The sequence below is a fragment of the Oryctolagus cuniculus genome, chromosome X, assembly GCF_964237555.1.
Source record: "Oryctolagus cuniculus chromosome X, mOryCun1.1, whole genome shotgun sequence".
Classification (NCBI taxonomy): Eukaryota; Metazoa; Chordata; class Mammalia; order Lagomorpha; family Leporidae; genus Oryctolagus; species Oryctolagus cuniculus.
The window spans coordinates 97,661,358-97,680,920 of record NC_091453.1 but is presented as its reverse complement, the minus strand read 5'-3'; the positions used below and the strand labels follow the sequence as shown (position 1 = coordinate 97,680,920).

Sequence of the window (19,563 nt, the reverse complement as noted above, 5' to 3'; positions counted from 1 at the left end):
TCTCTCCATTCCAAGTCCAACTTAATCACACATATTTCCATATAAGGTAATACTCACAGTCCCGAGAATTAAGACATGGATACCTTTTAGGAAGTTTGTGGTCATTGTTTGGACACTTCCACACACATGAAACACATTGAACACACGAAGCAGGCTGATATTTTATGGTTTACACCTATATCACAAACAATTAGGGTTCCCTAGACAAGTGATTGATTCCAGACATAGTTTAGGGTAAGTACAAGACAGCTTGAAAAGCAAATAAGTGCTCAAAGACTATTAGCAATACGTTAAATAACATATTAGTAGGCTTGAAAAGTCTCTGGCCAAATGTGGAACAATTTAAGCATCTAGAAGAATAATAAGAAGACATAAGTTGGGCAACCTGCAATATTCGAGGGAAGCTGATATATTAGTTAATACTCTTTCATCAATTTTAATTTCCTCTTTTTGATAATTGCACTATGAAATTGGCTTTCCTTGCTGGTCCCCCACCACGTGTCCTGGTGGGGGCGGGGGCGAGGCTGTCTGTAGTTCACCCAACAGAGGAGCTAGGACTCTGGATTAAGGGCCTGGTTGCAGTTCTGTCTCTCCTGTGGTTGTCCTTACAGGAAGGAGATTCAGTCCATCTCATGCCCTTTCTCTAAAAGCTCACATTTTCATCTGCTCTCACATTTTCATCGGTTTTCATGCATCCTGGTCCCCAACATTTAAACACTCATGTTTCTCCTATCCCTTTCTTGGGGTGTCACCACTTAAGAAATGTCCAGTTTAGAACTGAGTATTCGCATTCTCTATTTGTCAGCTTCTTTTCCTAGGTGCCCATTTAGTTAATGGCAATTATAGTCACCCGGTCCGTTCTTACTCAAGCACTGGGCATCTTTGCTGAGTCTACTGCCCCACCTCTATATCCCACTCGTGATAGTGTGCATGCCACATCTCATCCAGTGTCAGTGGTGTTTTGCCTCTGGGGATGCCTTCCAAGGCACAGGGGCAGATGTGGGCAAACATGGGGAACCCCATGGCATTGCGCCTGACTACACTGTCATTGAAAATGTCAGAGTCTAGCCGCTATAACGTCATGGTGCCATCGTGGGAGCTGCTCACAACCATGATGTCACTCATCCAGGCAATGGCAAAGATCCAGTCCCTGTGGCCTTGGTAATCGACCAGGCACATGGGGTCCAGGGTGAGCAGCTGGTAGATGGCCAGACTATTGGGGTTTTCGCCCCCCGTGGCCAGAAGCATCTCGGTAGAATTCAGTTCGATGGTGTCGATGCCACAGCCAGGCTGGGGACTGACCAGCACAGGCACCCCTGTCCCGCAACAGGGGAAAGCACATGACGTGGCCCGAGTGCACATCCAGCAGGAAGAGCTTGTTGCACCTGGTGCCGCACACCACCCACCTGCTGTTCAGCCACTGCGACGCGAACACCTTGTTGAGGGTGCTCAAGGCCAGCTGGCGTTCTGTCTGCACCACGGGCAGACTCCGCACTGCGTGGCTGTGCAGCTCGTGCTGGAAGCCCAGGGCACCCACCTCGCGGTCTTTCAAGGTAGTGCACCAGGAAGCACTGGCCTCCTCTGCTTCTCGGTAGCTGAGGTCCCTCTCTGCCCAGGCCAACCCCTACCTGGTAGCGGTCTGGAGCTCCAGAGCTTTCCGCTTGCTGCTACCTATTTGCTGCGGGGCCGTGGTGGGCGGTGGTCGAGGGCCAGAGGCCGCAGTGGCAGTGGCGGCGGCTGTGGCGCGGCGACGGTGGTGGCACGTGGCAACCTTGTTGGCTATGGTGGCGGTGGGGATGGTGGCGCCTCTGAGTCAACCTGGAGGCTGGGTGCTCATGAGGCGTGGAGCCCACTGAGTTCGGTAGAAGGCGGCAGCGGAGGTATAGGCTGCGGGGCCCCGCGAGAAACGAGTGGTCGGAGACAACAGAACGCAGGCTGAGCGTGTTGGCGAGGGCGGTGAGGGGCGACCGCGCGGACCTTGGGGTGGGCTGGATGTGCAGCGAGGGGAAGTCAACTTGAAGCGAGGGCTAGCTGAGGGTCTGCGTGCTGGGGGGCGGAGGCAGTGGGAGGGGCCGGCAGAGCAGGAGGGCACGGGAAGAGAGTAGTGCAAGCGGGACGGGGGTGGGGGTGGGGGGCGGTGGGGAACAGAGCCTCAGTAGGAGGTTCCCAGACAGCTCGCGCTGCTGCGCTGCGGGATCGGACACAAGGGGATCTCTCCACGCTTGCTCCAGTAGCCGACTAGTCTTTTTAACATCCTTACTTGAATAAAATCTGAAGTCTAAACTACAGTTAAGCGCGGGACAAATGTGCACTTGGTTTGTAATTCTGGGTCTCCTTTTGACATTAAACTTGTATTTCTTCTTCTACTCCTTCTTAAATTACTTCATTTATTTGAAAGGCAGAGTGGCTGAGATGAATGGGTTGCTTCACTCCCCAAATGTCTGGAGCCCTAAGGAAGCTAAGATCCTGGACAGCCATCTGGGTCTCCCTCCTGGATCTTTTGTAACCAGCAGATGGAAGATCTCACTCTCTCTGTCTCTCTCTCTGCGCCTTGCCCTTTCTGTAACCTATAACTCTCGCTTTCAAATAAAAAAATAAATCTTTAAAAAAAATCATTTCCAATTACATGCATTGAAGTACTTTCCAGAGAAGTGTGTAGGGATTTATCCCAATGAATCATATTAATGTTAATGGGCTTCATGCAGCAAAATCCCTATTCAGTGTCCTGTAAAGCACCCTAGAGAGTTTAAAAGAGGCACTATTTTGCCATGTATACGTGGTTTGATTACAAATCATCATGAATATTATGGAAATTTTTAAAACAGAAAATGTTTTTTGATTCTAGTATTTCATCATTTGCTTCATAAAATTGCATGCCTTCTGTCAATGATGGTTTGAGTGGGGATTATGAGATAGTAGAAGTTCATATGTGCAAAAAAGAAGGATATTGATTTTGAATTTTAGATGCTATATTTTCTAGATGATAGAAATACAAATTAAGGCTTGCTATTTGCTTGAGATGTGAAGTGAAAACTTCACAGTTGCAGCACTTGGATAAGGATGGCAATAAATTATCTTTTGGGAACACTATAGATAAATTAATTATTTCAAATAAAAGAACATGAATAAGTTTTGACAACTCTACTGATAAATGCAGGTACATCTGAAAACATAATTTCCAGTTGTTTAATTTTTCCAATTTAAGAACCATTTTGAATAGTTAATATGATCATGTTGAATAGAAAACAGTGAGTATAATTAGAGTTGCTCAGCTGAACATGAAAGACTGGAGTGAATTGTTGACTTGATAAGTATATTTTCTTATTATTCTTCAATTATTCCCATTTTTCATGACTTTGTTGTAACCTAAGACTCATCAAACAGAAGCAATTTATAAAACAAAAAAATTTCTAAAACTGAAAGATTTTTGGAGTTATTAACCAGCCAAGGTACTTTGCTCTTGGTTCTATAAAATCATATATTCCTCTTAATCTACACAAAAGCATATTTTTCTGAATGAATCAGTTCTAAAGCATTATTTTTAAGTTGATGTCATATTGTTGGTAACCATATATCTACAGATTGTTAGGGGAAAGCATCAAAGAAAATAGAGGGGAAGTAGGTAATACATTTGTACTGAATCTTCAAAGCTGAATGATAGCTATCCAGGCAGGCAAAATGGGATTGACATGGGTAGAAAGGAAATTACAAGGATGAAATCGCTTATACCAAGATACAGTGACAAATGTACACTGGTTCCCAATTTGATGCAATTTAAATACAGATTGAATACTCATGATCTCAAAATCAAAACCAAAAATGCTCCAAAATATGGAAGTTGTGAGTGCTGACATAATGTAATACATAAAAATTCCAAATTTAACCCCATCTGACAGAAAATAGTCAAAATGTAGGTGCAGTAATAGTATTGTATAAACTTGATTTCAGATTACATATATAAAGTGTTCATGGTATATGAATGAACTGCATGTTTAGATTTGGGTCCCACCACCAAGGTTTCTCATTAGGTATATTCAAATATTTCCTCAATCTAAAGAAAATCTCAAATATTAAGCACTTCTGGTCCCAAGCAATTGGATAAGGGATATTTGATCTATACTTCCTAGACAGTTAAAGCCTATTGTTGTTTAATTCCTAAAATATATGACTCAGAGTAAGATATTTTCTTAGGCTATTCTGAAACCTGGAAAGCAGTGATTTTTTAAAGTATTTGTTCTTGTATTATTCATAATTGTACACTATCATGTGATAATAGCTTGCTACTTATGTTTCTGGATACATGTCTCCTCATTTTTCATTAATTATAAACATCTTAGCATTATCATTTATTCTAAATTATTTCTTCTTTGATTTTTCTTATAAAACATATTGGCCTTGGTGTTAATAATTTTCATATAAACACCCCAAAGAATTTCTCAAACTCTTACCAGACTATGGTTCAATATGTATGATGCTTTATACTACTTTTCTTTTTTATTTAGTTGATTTGTTGAAATACATTATCTATTTAACTTTGTCTTCAGGCAGAGGTTATGGTTTATGCCTAATGCTTCATTTTCTACTGCTAGTCTTTTGTCTGATCTTTTTATATAATATGACACTTATGCAGAATACAAATCAACTTAACATTTATTTTTGAAGACTTATTTATGCAAACTGGTAAAGCCACTATGGAAAGCAGTTTGGAGATTGCTCAGAAACCTGAATATAGCCTACCATACAACCCAGCCAACCCACTCCTTGGAATTTACCCAAAGGAAATTAAATTGTCAAATAAAAGAGCTGTGTGCACCTCAAGGTTTATTGCAGCTCAATTCACAATAGCTAAGACATGGAATCAACCTAAATGCCCGTCAACAGAAGACTGGATAAAGAAATTATGGGATATGTACTCTATAGAATACTATACAGCAGTAAAAAAAAATGAAATCCGGTCATTTGCAACAAAATGGAGGAATCTGGAAAACATCACGCTGAGTGAAATAAACCAGTCCCCAAGGGAAAAATATCATATGTTCTCCCTGATCGGTGACAACTGAGCACCTAAAAGGAAACCTGTTGAAGTGAAATGGACACCATGAAAAACAATGTCTTGATGAGTCCATGTCCTAACTGTTGAGGAATAACTTACTATTTTATTCCTCTTAGTGTTTTTTGTTATACTTAATACCATTGGTTGAACTCTGTAATTAACACACAATTATTCTTAGGTGTTTAAATTTAACTGAAAAGTGATCCATGTTAAATATAAGAGTGGGAATAGGAGAGGGAAGAGATGTACAGTTTGGCACATGCTTACTCTACCTAATGGTAAAGCTAGAAACGTGCCAGAGGATTCCAATTCAATCCCATCAAGGTGGCATGTACCAATGCCTTCTCACTAGTCAAAGTGATCAGTTTAAGTTTATAATTGATAAAAAGATAGGATTAAGTGTCAAAGGGATTGCATAAATAAGACTAGTGTCTGCAAATAATAATTGATAGAATTAAAAAAGAGAGAATGATGCTACATGGGAAGCATCTTGTCTAAACAAGATCAGAGTTGGTTAACTCAAGAGGCTTCCATAACCTTGGCAGCTCATGACAAGAGCCTCAAGTGATTACTGACGTCATAAATAAGAGTGTCAATTGTTAAATCAACAATGGGAGTCACTGTGCACCTGCTCCCCATGTAAGACCTGTGTCCTTAATGTGTTAATGTGTTGTACTATGTGAATTAACAGTAAAACTACTACCCAAACAGTCCTCTATACTTTCTATGTCTTTGTGGGTGCAGTCTGTTGAAATCTTTACTTAATATTACTATGTTGATCTTCTGTATATAAAGATAATTGAAAATGTGTTGTGATGAGAATGGGATGGGAGAGGGAGTGGGAGATAGGATGGTTACAAGTGGGAGGGAGGTTATTGGGGGGGAAAAGCCGCTATAATTTGAAAGTTGTACTTTGGAAATTTATATTTATGAAATAAAAGTTAAAAAATATTTATGAATTAATTTATATGAAAGGTAGAGTGACGCAGTGAAAGACAGGTACAGACAGACAGACAGACACACACATACACACACACACACAGAGTTTCCGTCTGCTGGTTAACTCCCCAAATGGCTGCAAAGGCTGGGGCTGGTCCAGGCTGAAGCCAGGAGCCTGGAACCCCATCTGGTTCTCCCACATGGTGGCAGGAGTGAAAGTTTTTGGGCCATCTACTGCTGCTTTTCCAGGCACATTATCAGGGAGTTGGATAAGAAGTGGGGCAGTAGAGATCCAAATTGCACTGAGGTATGAGATGCCATTATTTTAAGAAGGGCTCAAACCACTATGCCATCATGCTGGCCTCTGTACTTATTGTTTAGTTTTATTTTCTATATAACTTTTCTATTACTTACTTATTGTCATTGAATAACTTACTCTAAGCAAACTTAAAATGACTAATCCATCACTCAATTTGTGTTTCAGTCTTTTACCCAGTGCTATAAATCTTAGAAGTAAAAAAACCCAGAAGATTAGTTTGCATGTATATGCAGATGGGCTTATAGATACATAAGTAGGCAGGTAGTTAATGTGTAAAATATTGTTTTTGGATATTAATGCATATGTCATTTCTTCTAATATTACTCAATATAGACTAAACAATGCTGTATTAAGAAGGAAATTATCAAACTTCAGTGACTTAAAATTACAAATAGTTTCATTTCTGTAATGCACAATGCTCTTTCAGTGATTCTTCAGATAAGTTACACTCCATAAATGACTTAGGACTACTATGTTTTCAATGTTTATGACCCTCTAGTATTCATGCTGAAAGTTAATACCCAGTGCAACATTTTTAGGAGGCAATGCTTTCATGAGATAATGAGGTCACGAGGGCTCTGTAATTATGAATGCATTTGTGCCCTTATTAAAAGGCTTGAGTGAGTGTGTTGGATACTTTTTCGCCTTCTACCATGTTGGGGACACAGCGTTTGCAGCTTTCTTTAAGGCCCCATTATAAAAGTAGGAAGAAATAACTTATAAGACAATAAATCTCCAGGGGCATTAATTTTAGACTGCCCAGCTCCTGAATTGTAAGCAAATACATTAGTATTGTTTATAAATTACCCAACGTAGGTATTTTATTGTAAAAATATCAGTGGACTAGGATACTCAGGCTCCATTATGGTACCAACACATTGGTACCACGCAGTAGTAGAAGAAGATTACAGAATGCTTTGTATTAACAAATAAGTATTTGATCCTGGAAGTGATACAACTTATTTATAGTCCTTTACAAAAACTATGTATAAGGCTCCAGTATACTCAAGGTTGTTGTCAAGTGTAGAGGAACTCTTAGAATATTTGGTGAGCAAAAGCATTTCGCTATCACGTTTTATACTCCACAGTTCTCACACAAGTCATACAATCTTGTACTTCTACAATCATTTCTCCAAAAATGAAGATAAAACTAGAATACAAAATAAAGGTTTTTGTGTTTTCAAAATATAAGCCCCTAGGCTTGGAGAAAAATTGAGGACACCAGTCAAAGTAAAACAGTTTAAGAGGGGTATCATGGCTCAGAGCAGGCATTTTAATTATAAAATAACATTATAATTAATAAAATAGGTGAAATCAAAGGAAAGTGACAAAGATATAGATGTTAAGTCTCAGAGGAGAGGCATGCACTCCACATTTCATCCTTAGTTTCAGAAATGCAGTAAGACCTCAGATAATTTTGTGCAGACATAAGGATATTTGGGCATTGCATATCAGAGAATTCTATACTTCTCTGGACCTAAGGAGACTAGCAGATTGTGGTCTATATAACTAATTAGAAGGTGGATATCGTCAGGATGCTTCAAAAAATATGACACCTCTATGCTGTCTACAACATATCCAATTTAAATATAAACACATATTTTAAAAGTGAATGGTAAGATTATAATTTGGAAAAATAATATTTTTTCAAAATAATAATTAATCAGGAATACATACATTACTTTCAGATACAGAAGAATTAGGTAAGAAAAAGAAATCAAATAGATACATATTTGAAAGGAGGAGGTCAGTTTATCCCTGTCTGCAGATTACATGATTCTATGTATAAGGGAACCAAAAGATTCCAATAAGAGACTGTCCAAACTGATAAGGGAGCTTGGTAAAGTTGCAGGATATAAAATCAACATACAAAAATCAATAGTCTTTGTAAACCCAAACAATGTCATGGCTGAGAAAAGAACTTGTAAGATCCACACCACTCAAAATAGCCACAAAAAAACACTTAAATACCTTGGAATAAATTTTAAAAAGAATGTGAAAGATTTCTACAATGAAATTATAAAACATTAAAGAAAGAATTAGAAGATATAAAAAATGGAAGAATATTCCATGCTCATGGACAGAAAGTATTAATATAATTAAAATGTTGATACTACTGGAATCAATTTACACATTCAATGCATTCCCAATCAAAATAGCAATGACATTCTTCTCAGTTCTAGAAAAAAAATGATGCTAAAATTCATATGGAAATATAAGAGACCTTGCATAGCTAAAGTAATTTTAAACAATAAGTACTAAGCCAGAGACATCATAGTACCACACGTCAATACATGCTACAGGGAAGTTGTAATCAAACCAGCCTAGGACTGGCACAAAGAATAGACATGTAGACCAATGGAACACATTAGAAACATCCAAAATTTATCCACACATCTAAAACCAGCTAGTCTTTGACAAATGAGCTGTTCAGAGAAAGAACAGTCTCTTCATTAAATGGTGCTGGGAAAATTGGATCTGTGCATGCAGAAGTTTGAAACAAAATTGCCAGAGACCAGGGGGAAAAGGTCACTGCAGCCCTGTGAGGAATGCGGTGGAATGAAGCGGGGGAGATAAGGAAACAGTCTGACCTAAGGCGTCACAGCTTGCAAAGTTGCTGTGCCGGTTACAGCAAGTGGCGCCCAAACAGGCACTTTGTTGCTCTGTTTGAACAATGTGTGACAACAAGTTCATTGGGCCCTGAAAAACAGAACAGGTCAAAGCTCCATTGTTGATCAGTAGTAGGATTGCACCTGTGAATAACCATTGCAATCCAGCCTGGACAACATAGCAAGATCTCATCCTTGTTTGGGCATCACTTGCCGTGTCCCCCACAGCAAATTTCCAGGGCAAAGAGGGGATGGCAGGTGATGAATGTTAAACACAGGAGATAATCAAAAGAATTGAGGGAGCCAGAGGAATCCTCTAGTTAGCAGTAGGAACGCCTCTCTGCCTTGCCCTGGAGCTTTTATTTCTGCAGTTATCTGCCAGGCATTCTTACTGACGTCAGGCCAGGTTACTGTTCAGCTAAAAACATCATTTTCTAAGTGCATATATTCACGAGACTGTCACATGACCACCGCCAGAGCATAAAGGGGGAAGGGAGTAGAAAGTCTGGGTAAACAAGTTCCTTCAACTTGTTATCTTGAGAGCAACATCCCTGCAAGCAATTGTGCCTTGCCCCCTGCTGGTTTTCCAAGTTGTGATGCCTCAGCTTAGTCTGTTTCCCATATCTCCCATCTTTGTTCCATTGCATTCCTTACAGGGCTGTGGTAACCTTTTCTACTTGGTCTCTGGCACAAGACCCTTACCTTATGCCTCATGCAAAAATCAAACCAAAATGGATCAAGGATCTAAATCTATAACCTGATACCATCAAATTACTAGAGGAAAACATTGGGAAATTCTGTAAGACATTGGCATAGGCAAAGACTTTTTGGAAGTGACCCCAGAAGCACAGGCAATAAAAACAAAAATAGAGAAATGAGATTACATCAAGCTAACACTCTTCTACACTACAAGGGACACCACTCAACAAATTGAGAGGGCAACCAACAGAAAGGTAGAAAATATTTGCAAACTATGCAACTGATAAGGGTTTAATATTCAGTATTCAGGATCTATAAAGAGCTCAAGAAACTCAACAATGAAACAAACAATTCAGTTAAGAAATGGTCAAAGAACATGAACAAGAAATTTTCAAAGGATAAAATTCAAATGGCCAACAGACAGATAAAAAATTCTCAGGATCCCTAGCCATTAGAAAATGCAAATCAAAATCACAATGAGGTTTAGAATGGCTCTCATACAGAAATAAAAAAAGTAAATGCTGTCAAGGATGTGGGGGAAAATGTGCCCTAATCTACTGTTGGTAGGAATGTAAACTAGTACAACTATTTTGGAAAACATCTTGGAGATAGATTCCTTAGAGATTTGAAAGTAGATCCATGATATGACCCAGCCATCCCACTGGTGATTTACCCAAACAAAATGAAATCAGCATATGAAAAAGTTATCTGTGCCCCCATGTTTATTACAGCTCAGTTAACAATAGCTACAGTATGTAATCAACCCAGATGTCCATCAGCTGATGACTGGATAGAGAAAATGTGGTATATATACACTGTAGAGTTCTACTTAGCCATAAAAAATAAGGAAGACCTTTCTTTTGCATCAACATAAATGCAACTGGAAACCATTATGCTTAGTGAAATAAACCAGTCTCAAAAACACAAATATCATGTGTTTTCTCTACTATGTGGCAATTAATATATTTTCCCAAACAATGTATGGGAAAGAAATGGTCATTTGGGGATATGATTATTGTTTTTAGCTCTTGTTTATACTCCTGTGGAACTGTGGTCTTCCTACTTTTTACTTATTAAAAAAGAGACAGCAAGAATAAAGCTTACATATATATATATATAATATATACATATATATATATTTAACTCAACAGCTTAAGTAACCAAGTCACTATGATATAGATAAAATAGAAGACAATAAATCATTGGAGCAAAATAAAGAGCCTAGAAATTGAAGAATATTTCCACAATAAAGATCAACTCTCTTTTAACAAGGGGGCAAGGCAAAAAATACAACACAGTGGAGGAAAATAGCTTTCACCAAATAATAATGGAAAACTAGATATGCCTATGCAAAAAAAGGAGAATTCCTGAAACACACATTTTATGTGTCACAAAAAGTAATTAGAGGTGGATAATAGAATTAAATGTAGAATGTAAAACTATAAATTCTGAAGAGACAAGATAGGAGAAAATTTAGGTGGTACTGTATTTGGTAATGAGTTTTAAACATGGAGGTATTTATTTGTTTGAAATGCACAGAAAGAATGAAAGGAAGAGGGAAAGTGCGAGGAAAAAAGACATACACACACACACACACACACAGATAGAGAGTGAAATCTCATCTACTAGATCACACCCTCCAAATGTCCAAAACAGCCTGGGTTGGGTCTGGCTAAAGCCAGGAGCTAGCCTGAACATTATCAGGAACCTGGAGCAAAGGCTCAAAACCTGGAGCAAAGGCACTCTGATACGGGATGCAGTCAACTCAAGTGGTGTCTTAACTGCTGTATCAAACACCACCCTAGCAGTGACTTTTTAAATACAATACTAAAGTCATAATCTATGATAACATGTACCTCACTAAGCTTGAAACCAGTTCAGGAAAACAAAGACAAACCGCAGCCTGTGAGAAATATGAGTAAACAACAAATGCTAACAGATTGCTATCCTAAATACACAGAAGTATTTAAAAAGATATGTAGAGATCATATTAACATTTGAAAAGATGCTTCACATATATGTCATAAGGGAATTGGAAATTAAAACAACAGTGATATCCCACTACAGATCTAGAGGAATGACCAAATGCAAAACACTCCCAGCAGTAACTGCTTGTGAGAATATGTAATAACAGGAACACTCACTCACTGCTGGTGGGAATGCAAAACAGTGCAGTCGATTTGTTAATCATTAATTTATTAATTTGTGTATTTATTTGACAGGGAAGAAGGGGAAAGAGAGAGAGAGAGAGGAAGCCTTCCATTTGCTGGGTCACTCACAAAATTCCAGGAACAGCCAGAGATAGACTAGGTCAATGTTGAGAGACAGGAACTCCATCTAAGTTTTGCATGAAGGTGGCAGGTACCCATATACTTGAGCCACCATCTGCTATGACTTAGGACATGCATTAGCAAGAAGCTAGATCAGTAGCAGAAGCTGTACTTAAACATAGGCATTCTGATATAGAATATAGACATCCCAAATAGTGGTTTAACCTGCTGCACCAGAAAGCCCACATCAGGTGCAGTTACTTTGAAAAACACTTTAGCAGCAGTTACTTTGAAAAACATTTTAGCATTTTGATAAAAAAAAAACAAAACACTGAACATACTGTTACTGCAGAAACCAATAATCACTGTTCTTGGATTTTATTCAAAGGAGTTGAAACCTTATATACACTATACTGAGTGAAATAAACTAGGCACATGAGGACAAAAATTGAACTATCTCATCTCTATGTTGAAATTACAAAAGCTGAACTCATAGAAGTCAAATAGAACAATGGCTTTCAGACATTGAGAAAGGAGATATGCTTACCAATGATTACAAAGTATCAGACAGAAAAAAAATAACTTTTAGTGATTGGTTGCACAGCATGATGACCATGACTAATAATAATGTGCTACATATTTATTTTTTAAGACTTCTTAATTAATTTATTTATTTGAAAGAGGAAGAGAGAGAGAGAGAGCGAGCGAGCGAGCGAGCTTCCATCTTCTTGTTCACTCCCTTAATGGCCCAAAGTGGGCCGATCCGAAGCCAGAGCCAGGAACAACTTCTGGTCTCCCACATGGATGCAGTGGCCCAAGGACTTGGGCTCTCCTCTGCTGCTTCCCCAGCTACATTAGCAGGGAGCTGAATTGGATGTGGAGCAGCTGGGACTTGAACCAGCACCCGTATGGTATGTCAGTGCTGCTGGCAGCAGCTTAACCCACTATGCCACAGTGCCTGCCCTATGTATTTCAAAGTTGTGAAAAAAAGTAAATTTTACTTACAAAAAGTATGTGATGTGATAGCTAAATTATTTAGCATTCTTTAATAATTATATAATAAACACATATACCAAAACCTGACATTGTACCCCATAAAAATATATGAATATCAACTATAATTTAGCAAAAGAAAAACTATGTTCACACAGAAACTTGATCACAAATGTTTATAGCATCTTTTTTAATTTGTAAAATAAGCAATGTATTTATTTATTTATTTGAAAGGTGGAGTCAGAGGGAGATACAGAGACAGAAAGATCTTCCATCCTCTGGTTCACCCCTTGAAATGTCCACAATAGCTAGGACTGGACAAGGCCAAATCTAGGAGCCAGGAACTAAATCCTTGGTTCCCATATGGATAGCAGGGACGAATTACTTGGGCCATCATCCCCTGCAATCCAAGCTGAATATAAAGGAACTGCATCAGAGGTGGGGCAGCCAGAACTGGAACCAGCTCTCCATTATGGGATGCTGGCATCACTAGCAGTGGCTGAATCTCCTGTGTCATGTCACCAGTCCCATTACAGTTATTTTTAAATACTAAAAATTGTAAATAATCAGCATGTTACTCAGTAAGCCAGTAAGTTGTGTACAGGCAGAAAAAATGGACAGATGAAACAAAAGTCAGGAAAAGGATGAATTCTGGGTCTCTTCTTCAGAGACAAGATGCTCTTCTCTTCATCTTGGATGTCAGAATTCCAGGTTCTCCAGCTTTTGGACTCTGAGATCCACACCAGTGGTTCCCTGAGTTATCAAACCTTCAGCATCAGACTGAGTTACAGTGTCAGTTCCACTGATTCCGAGGTCTTTGGACTTGGAATGACTATGCTACCAGTTTCATTGGTTCTAAGGAAATTGGACTCTTATCCTCTCATCTTATCTATTGTAAAATGGCAATGATTAGGAAAAAATAAAAGTTTGCAAGTTGTCATGAATACACATGTAAAGAAGTTGATGATGCTATGAACATTGGGCTCCAAAATTCTAATTAATTTATTGTCCTGCAGAAATGGACTCTCCAACCCGTGGTAGCAGTCTTTACATCTACAGTGGTCTCCATTTTTCACCTCTCTGAGGGTTTAACCCTACATTGCCTGAAAAAATGGTAATAGGCTTTCAGAAGGTTATGTCCAAAACATAACACAATTGAGTACCCTGAAGACTCAACCTTACCAAATATTTTTTTCTAGATTTAGATTTAGATACCCACTGCCAACAGGTGAATTTCAGTCTGTGACCCCCACAAGGATGTGAATCACAATCCAAAAGAACTACTTGAGTTTCCAATTTAGTCAAGCACAAATTGGGGGGGATATATGTAATAATGGATAGTTAAGGTGTGGGATAATGTTGGAAGGTATGTAACAGGCTGAATTTTTTATATGGACTCCCTAAGTAGAGATTATGCACTTAGTATTGCAATGTGGGAAATAAGGAACAGACTGGTTGGCCATCTACAACATGGATCAAAAGATGGCTCACGATGAGTGAATTGGAGATATCCCCTTCCCTTGTTTTAACGTAGAGGAAGGGATTAAAAAGACTTTTGTATGATTCTTTATTTTTTTTCTTTTATACTGATTGGATACTCTGGTTTACAAGTATATAGAGAGCCCAGTCTGGGATATATAGGAAAGTCTAGGGAAGGTATTATGGTGATTGTCCTCAAATGCTGAGGTTTCCTGATAAAAACTTGCATAAATTTTATCTTTCAGATTTTTTGTTTTTTTTTTTGTTTGTTTTGTTTTGTTTTGTTTTATTTTTTATTTTTATTTCTTACTAATGTATCAATTGTTATTTTTGTTATTGGACTTTATCAAAAACTTCGTTATATTATGGTCACTAAAGTCTGGTTTTTAATAGTCACATATTTGCTTGTGTGCTTTTATTTTCTCTTTCAATTAATATCCAGTCTTCTACAACCCTGATTATATCTGTTTAACCACCAGATTTCTAGGTTGGCCCTTGTTATGGGAAGATATTGGGCATTTACGTATCTTTCTAAAAACTGTCCCAAATTAAAATTACATTGCTTTCCTAAAAATTGTTTGAAAGACACATGCTTCCCCTGGAAGAGCCAGTCCTGATTCCTGACCTTATTAGAGCTCCGCTTTAGACTCCAGAATATCCCTAGTATTTTCAGTACACGAGTAACACAGATATTATTAATATTCAGTTATTTGAAAATTAGAGAGAGAGGAGTGAGAGAGAGAGGATATCAGCATTTTATATCTGATGGTTCACTCTTCAAATGGCCACAACAGCCAGGCGTGGGCCAGGCCAAAGCCAGGAGCCAGGAGCTTCTTCTGAGTCTCCCACATGGGTGGCAGTGGCCCAGCCACTTTGACCATATTCTGCTGCCTTCTCTGGCACATTAGCAAGAAGCTTGATCAGAAGTGCAACAGCCAGAATATGAACCAGAAGCACAGCAGCCAGAATATGAACCTGTACTCCAACATGGGATATTGGCATGGCGAGTGGAAGCCTAAGATTCTGTGTCACAATGCTGGATGCAGATAGTTTATATAGTGCCAAAGAAATTTAGTACCTCCAAAGCCTAGTGGGAACATCTTTTAACATCCTAGTGTTAGTTTACAGAGTATGAACTACCTTCCTTCCATGCGATGGTTAATTATATGTGTCAAGTGGCCTAGGTCATGATACTCAGATATTTGGTCAAATATATTCATTTCATGGCACGTTTTGGTTTTGTTAAAGAGTTATTTATTTATCTGAAAGTCAGAGTTACACAGAGAGAAGGAGCGGCAGAGAGAGAGAGAGAGAGAGAGAGAGGTTTTTCCATCCTTTGGTTCACTCCCCAGTTGGCTGCAACGGCCAGAGCTGCGCTGATCCGAAGCCAGGAGCCAGGAGCTTCTTCTGGATCTCCCATGTGGGTGCAGGGGCCCAAGGACTTGGGCCATCTTCTACTGCTTTCCCAGGCCACAGCAGAGAGCTGGATTGGAAGAGGAGCAGCTGGGACTCAAATGGGTGCCCATATGGGATGCCGGCACTGCAGGATGTAATTTTATGTGACATAAGAAGAGCCTCATTCAACAAACTAAAGGTCCTAAATAGAAAAATTATTGACCTTCCTTCAAAAAGTTATAATTCTGATAGCCAAGTGCCTTCATACTTGAATTACAACTCTTCTCTGGGTATCCCTCCTGCCTGCAGACCTACCCTACAGATTTTGGACTTGCCAGTTTCCATAATCATGTAAACCAATCCTTAAAATAAACTCCTCTTCATATACTCCAATATGAAGATCATGTTAGTTCTGCTTTTCTAAAGCAATTCCCTGAGAAATGCACTCCAAAACCACCAGGGAGAACTAAATCTGCTGAGATAATCACAAAATAGTTGAATAGTTTTTCCATTTGATAGCACCAATGAAATGGATGTAAATGGAACTAATATTATCGACTCCTTCCCAGCTTCCAATCTAGCTTCCTGCTAATCTACCTGGAAGGCAGTAAATACTGGCCTAGGTACTTGGGTTCCTGCCACCCATGTTGAAAGTCTGGATGGAATTCCTGTCTCCAAATGTAAGACTAGGAGACTCTTAGTTAGGAATAAATAGGGGGATCTAGTGCAAACTTCTTCCTTCTTCCAAAGATGGTGAAATTCCCCCTTCAAGGATCTAGCCTGTTCCCATATGCACCCTAACATAGCCACTTGGAGCCTTCTGAGCTCATGAAGCACTCATGGACATCTGAGCTTCTCCTACGCCAACTCTCTTCTGTACACATGCTCAATGCTTCAGAACAATCCTTAGAAGTCCTATATTTCATGCTTATAACATCACCCCAAAATGACAAAGAGGAAATTAAAACCCCATTTAAGATAACTAAAGCCCACGTACCTTTCAGACACCGAGCTCTGGGGCCCATCTCTGCACAAACGGTATCCAGTGAGTCAGAGAGTCTGTTCGTACTTCATGCTTGCTCAATAAAGTTACTTATGCTTCAAATCTCAGACACTTTCCTTATTTCTACACTGAAAGAAGTCAAGATCCAGATAATGCTCTCTCAACACAACACAGGCTTAGATATGCCTGAGCACTGGCTGTTGTGTACATTTGCAAAATACACTAGCCATTGGATTATTACTCTTTGTTTCCCTCCTTCTCTTTCACTTTGCCTTATAAATAAACAAACAACCAAATATTACTATGTGCCACCTGGCTTTTACAAGCACCAACCTTATAGGAAACTTGCTGCTATCCCATTTTACATATGTGGAATCTGAACCTTGAGCGAGTTCAATGATTTTGCTCAATGTTACCTAACTACTGACTGCTTGAATCCTAATATAAACTCCATTTTGTCTGGCAACAAAGTCCATGTCCAACTTAACTCACCAATTTAATGCTGTCTGTTTTTAAAAATTAAGTCAAGTGTTCCTTACATAGAAATCTGAGAGGACAATGATCTAGAAATTACAGTGAGATTCAGATTTTCATCCCGATTTCATGGAAATTTCATCCTCCAAGGACTATTAAGTGATTATATTTGTATGTGTTTGTGTATGCATGCATGTTAAAATTGTAAATTAATGCCAAACCACAGGAATTGGTAAGGGTTTCAGTATAAGGTTTGCTGAGGTGGTCCCACTTTTAGTTCTTAAAGTTTAATGTCCCAGGGAACCTCCCATTGACTACAAAACTGAGTTCGTGATTGAAGGTGAAGTAACAATCCCTACACAAAGTAGGGAACTCAATAGAGAAAAGGATTCCTCTATAAGAAATTAAAAAAAATTATGTGTAATTTTAAAAAAGTTTGATAAACAAAGTACAAGCATACTTCTGTAATATATGTCTATTAATATTTATGAATATTGAAATGTTTATATTAATTTTTGGACATTTTTAAATACTTATTTTATTTATTTGAAAGGTAGAGTTACAGAGAGAAAAAGGGAGAGGCAGAGAAAGATCTTCCATCCACTGGTTCACTCCTCATGTGGCCCCATCAGCTGTGAGGAGCAAGGAGCTTCATGGGTACAGGGGCACAAGCACTTGAGATATCCTCTGCAGCTTTCCCAGAGAGCTGGATTGGCAATGGAGCAGCCGAGACTTGAAGCAATGCCCATATGGGATGTTGGAGTTGCAGGTAGTGGTTTAACCTGCTATGCCAAAAGCTCAATGACTTGCGGGTTTTTGGAATTTTACTGTCCCAAACTGATCTATGATTTATCTACTGACAAGGAAATTCAACTTGTCTAATCTTTAATGGCCTACATTTTGTTATTTTCCATAAATTATAGGCTTATATTTGCCAATCATTTTTAAAACTTTAGAGTCAGGTGATCTTTGAAATTTAACCTTTCTGACATTTTTGAAAACCCAATTTAATTTCATAATCACACAGCATTTAGGTTTCTCTGGTTTTGGTTACTGTTTTCCAAGTAATGGGTTCTTTAGGAGTAAAGAAACTTTTGAAAATAAACCTTTACAGGATGCATTACCCTGTTAGAACATCAGTCTATCTACAGCAACATGACATCAAAGCAACAAGGTGGAAATGGAAAGATTCAGTAATGTCAAAGTAACAATTTGTTCTGTTTGAAAATTTTCCTCTTAAACTGGCCAAAGACAGAGCAGGAATATGTTTTTGGTTAACTGTAATTCTATGCAATTACTCTACTAACACAAGCTGAATTTCTTAAAATTTAGTATATTAGAACATGATAGTGGGACAGGCATTTGGACCAGTGGTTAAACTCCAGTTAGGATGTCAATGTCCTGCATTGGACAGCCTGAGTACAAATTTCAGCTCTATTCCATATTCCAGCTTCTTGCTAATGAAGACCCTGAGAGTCAGCAGGTGATAGCTCAAGTATTTGTGAGCTTACTACCCACATGGAAAATCTAGAATGAGTTTGTAGATTCAGCCTCACTCAGTCCTGCCTCTGTGGTCATTTGGAGAATATAAAAGGGGATGTGAGCATGTCTGTGCATGTGTGTGTGTGTGTGTGTGTGTGTGTGTGTGTATGTATGTTAAAAAAGATAAGGGACCGTCAATATTTTTGGTAAAACATTAATCTGTAGAGAAAGGGAAATTAGAAATCAGACAAATATATATTGAGAAATATTTTCGCCTTCAGTCTCTCCATGTGCACTTTCACTACCCTTATGTTACTGATGTATCCATGAGGAAGATACTGAGACAATCTCTGGATTTGAGGAATTTTGCCCTTATTCTCAAATGCCTTCTTTACCATTGTTCTGCCGTCTACTCTATGGTATCTTTATCTTCCATACTAACATAGTCTCATCAAAGACTGTCACTTTTAATCTCAAAGTGAGTCTATCAGTGCCATGCTATATTCGGCATCTTCTTCAAAGACAGAGTTATTATGTCTGTGTACTACAGCAAGTCATGTCTTCTAAACTACACTCAGTTATTTTGTGTTATATTTCTGTGGGATTTCCATAACAAATAAATTAGAGACATGGAGGAATTATAGAAATTTCATGAACCAGAGAGCAAAGAGGATTCTAGAAATGGCAAAAAATGCAATAGAAAGAACAGAGAACACTGTTATCACTGGATCATAAATGACAAGATGACCAGTGTCATTATATAAGGCTGAAAGTCAAAAGAGTGTAACTCAAAACAGTGAGCAATGTGGATATTTAAACAAATGCTATGTCTAATTTAAAAGTGACAG

The 19,563-nt window shown here is 38.6% G+C and overlaps 1 pseudogene; it reads right to left on the bottom strand.

Annotated features, from left to right (window-relative positions):
* Positions 1 to 2,027: 2,027 nt before the first annotated feature.
* The window catches only part of LOC103352001 (DDB1- and CUL4-associated factor 12-like protein 2), a 44,064-nt pseudogene continuing 26,528 nt past the window's right edge, over positions 2,028 to 19,563 (bottom strand).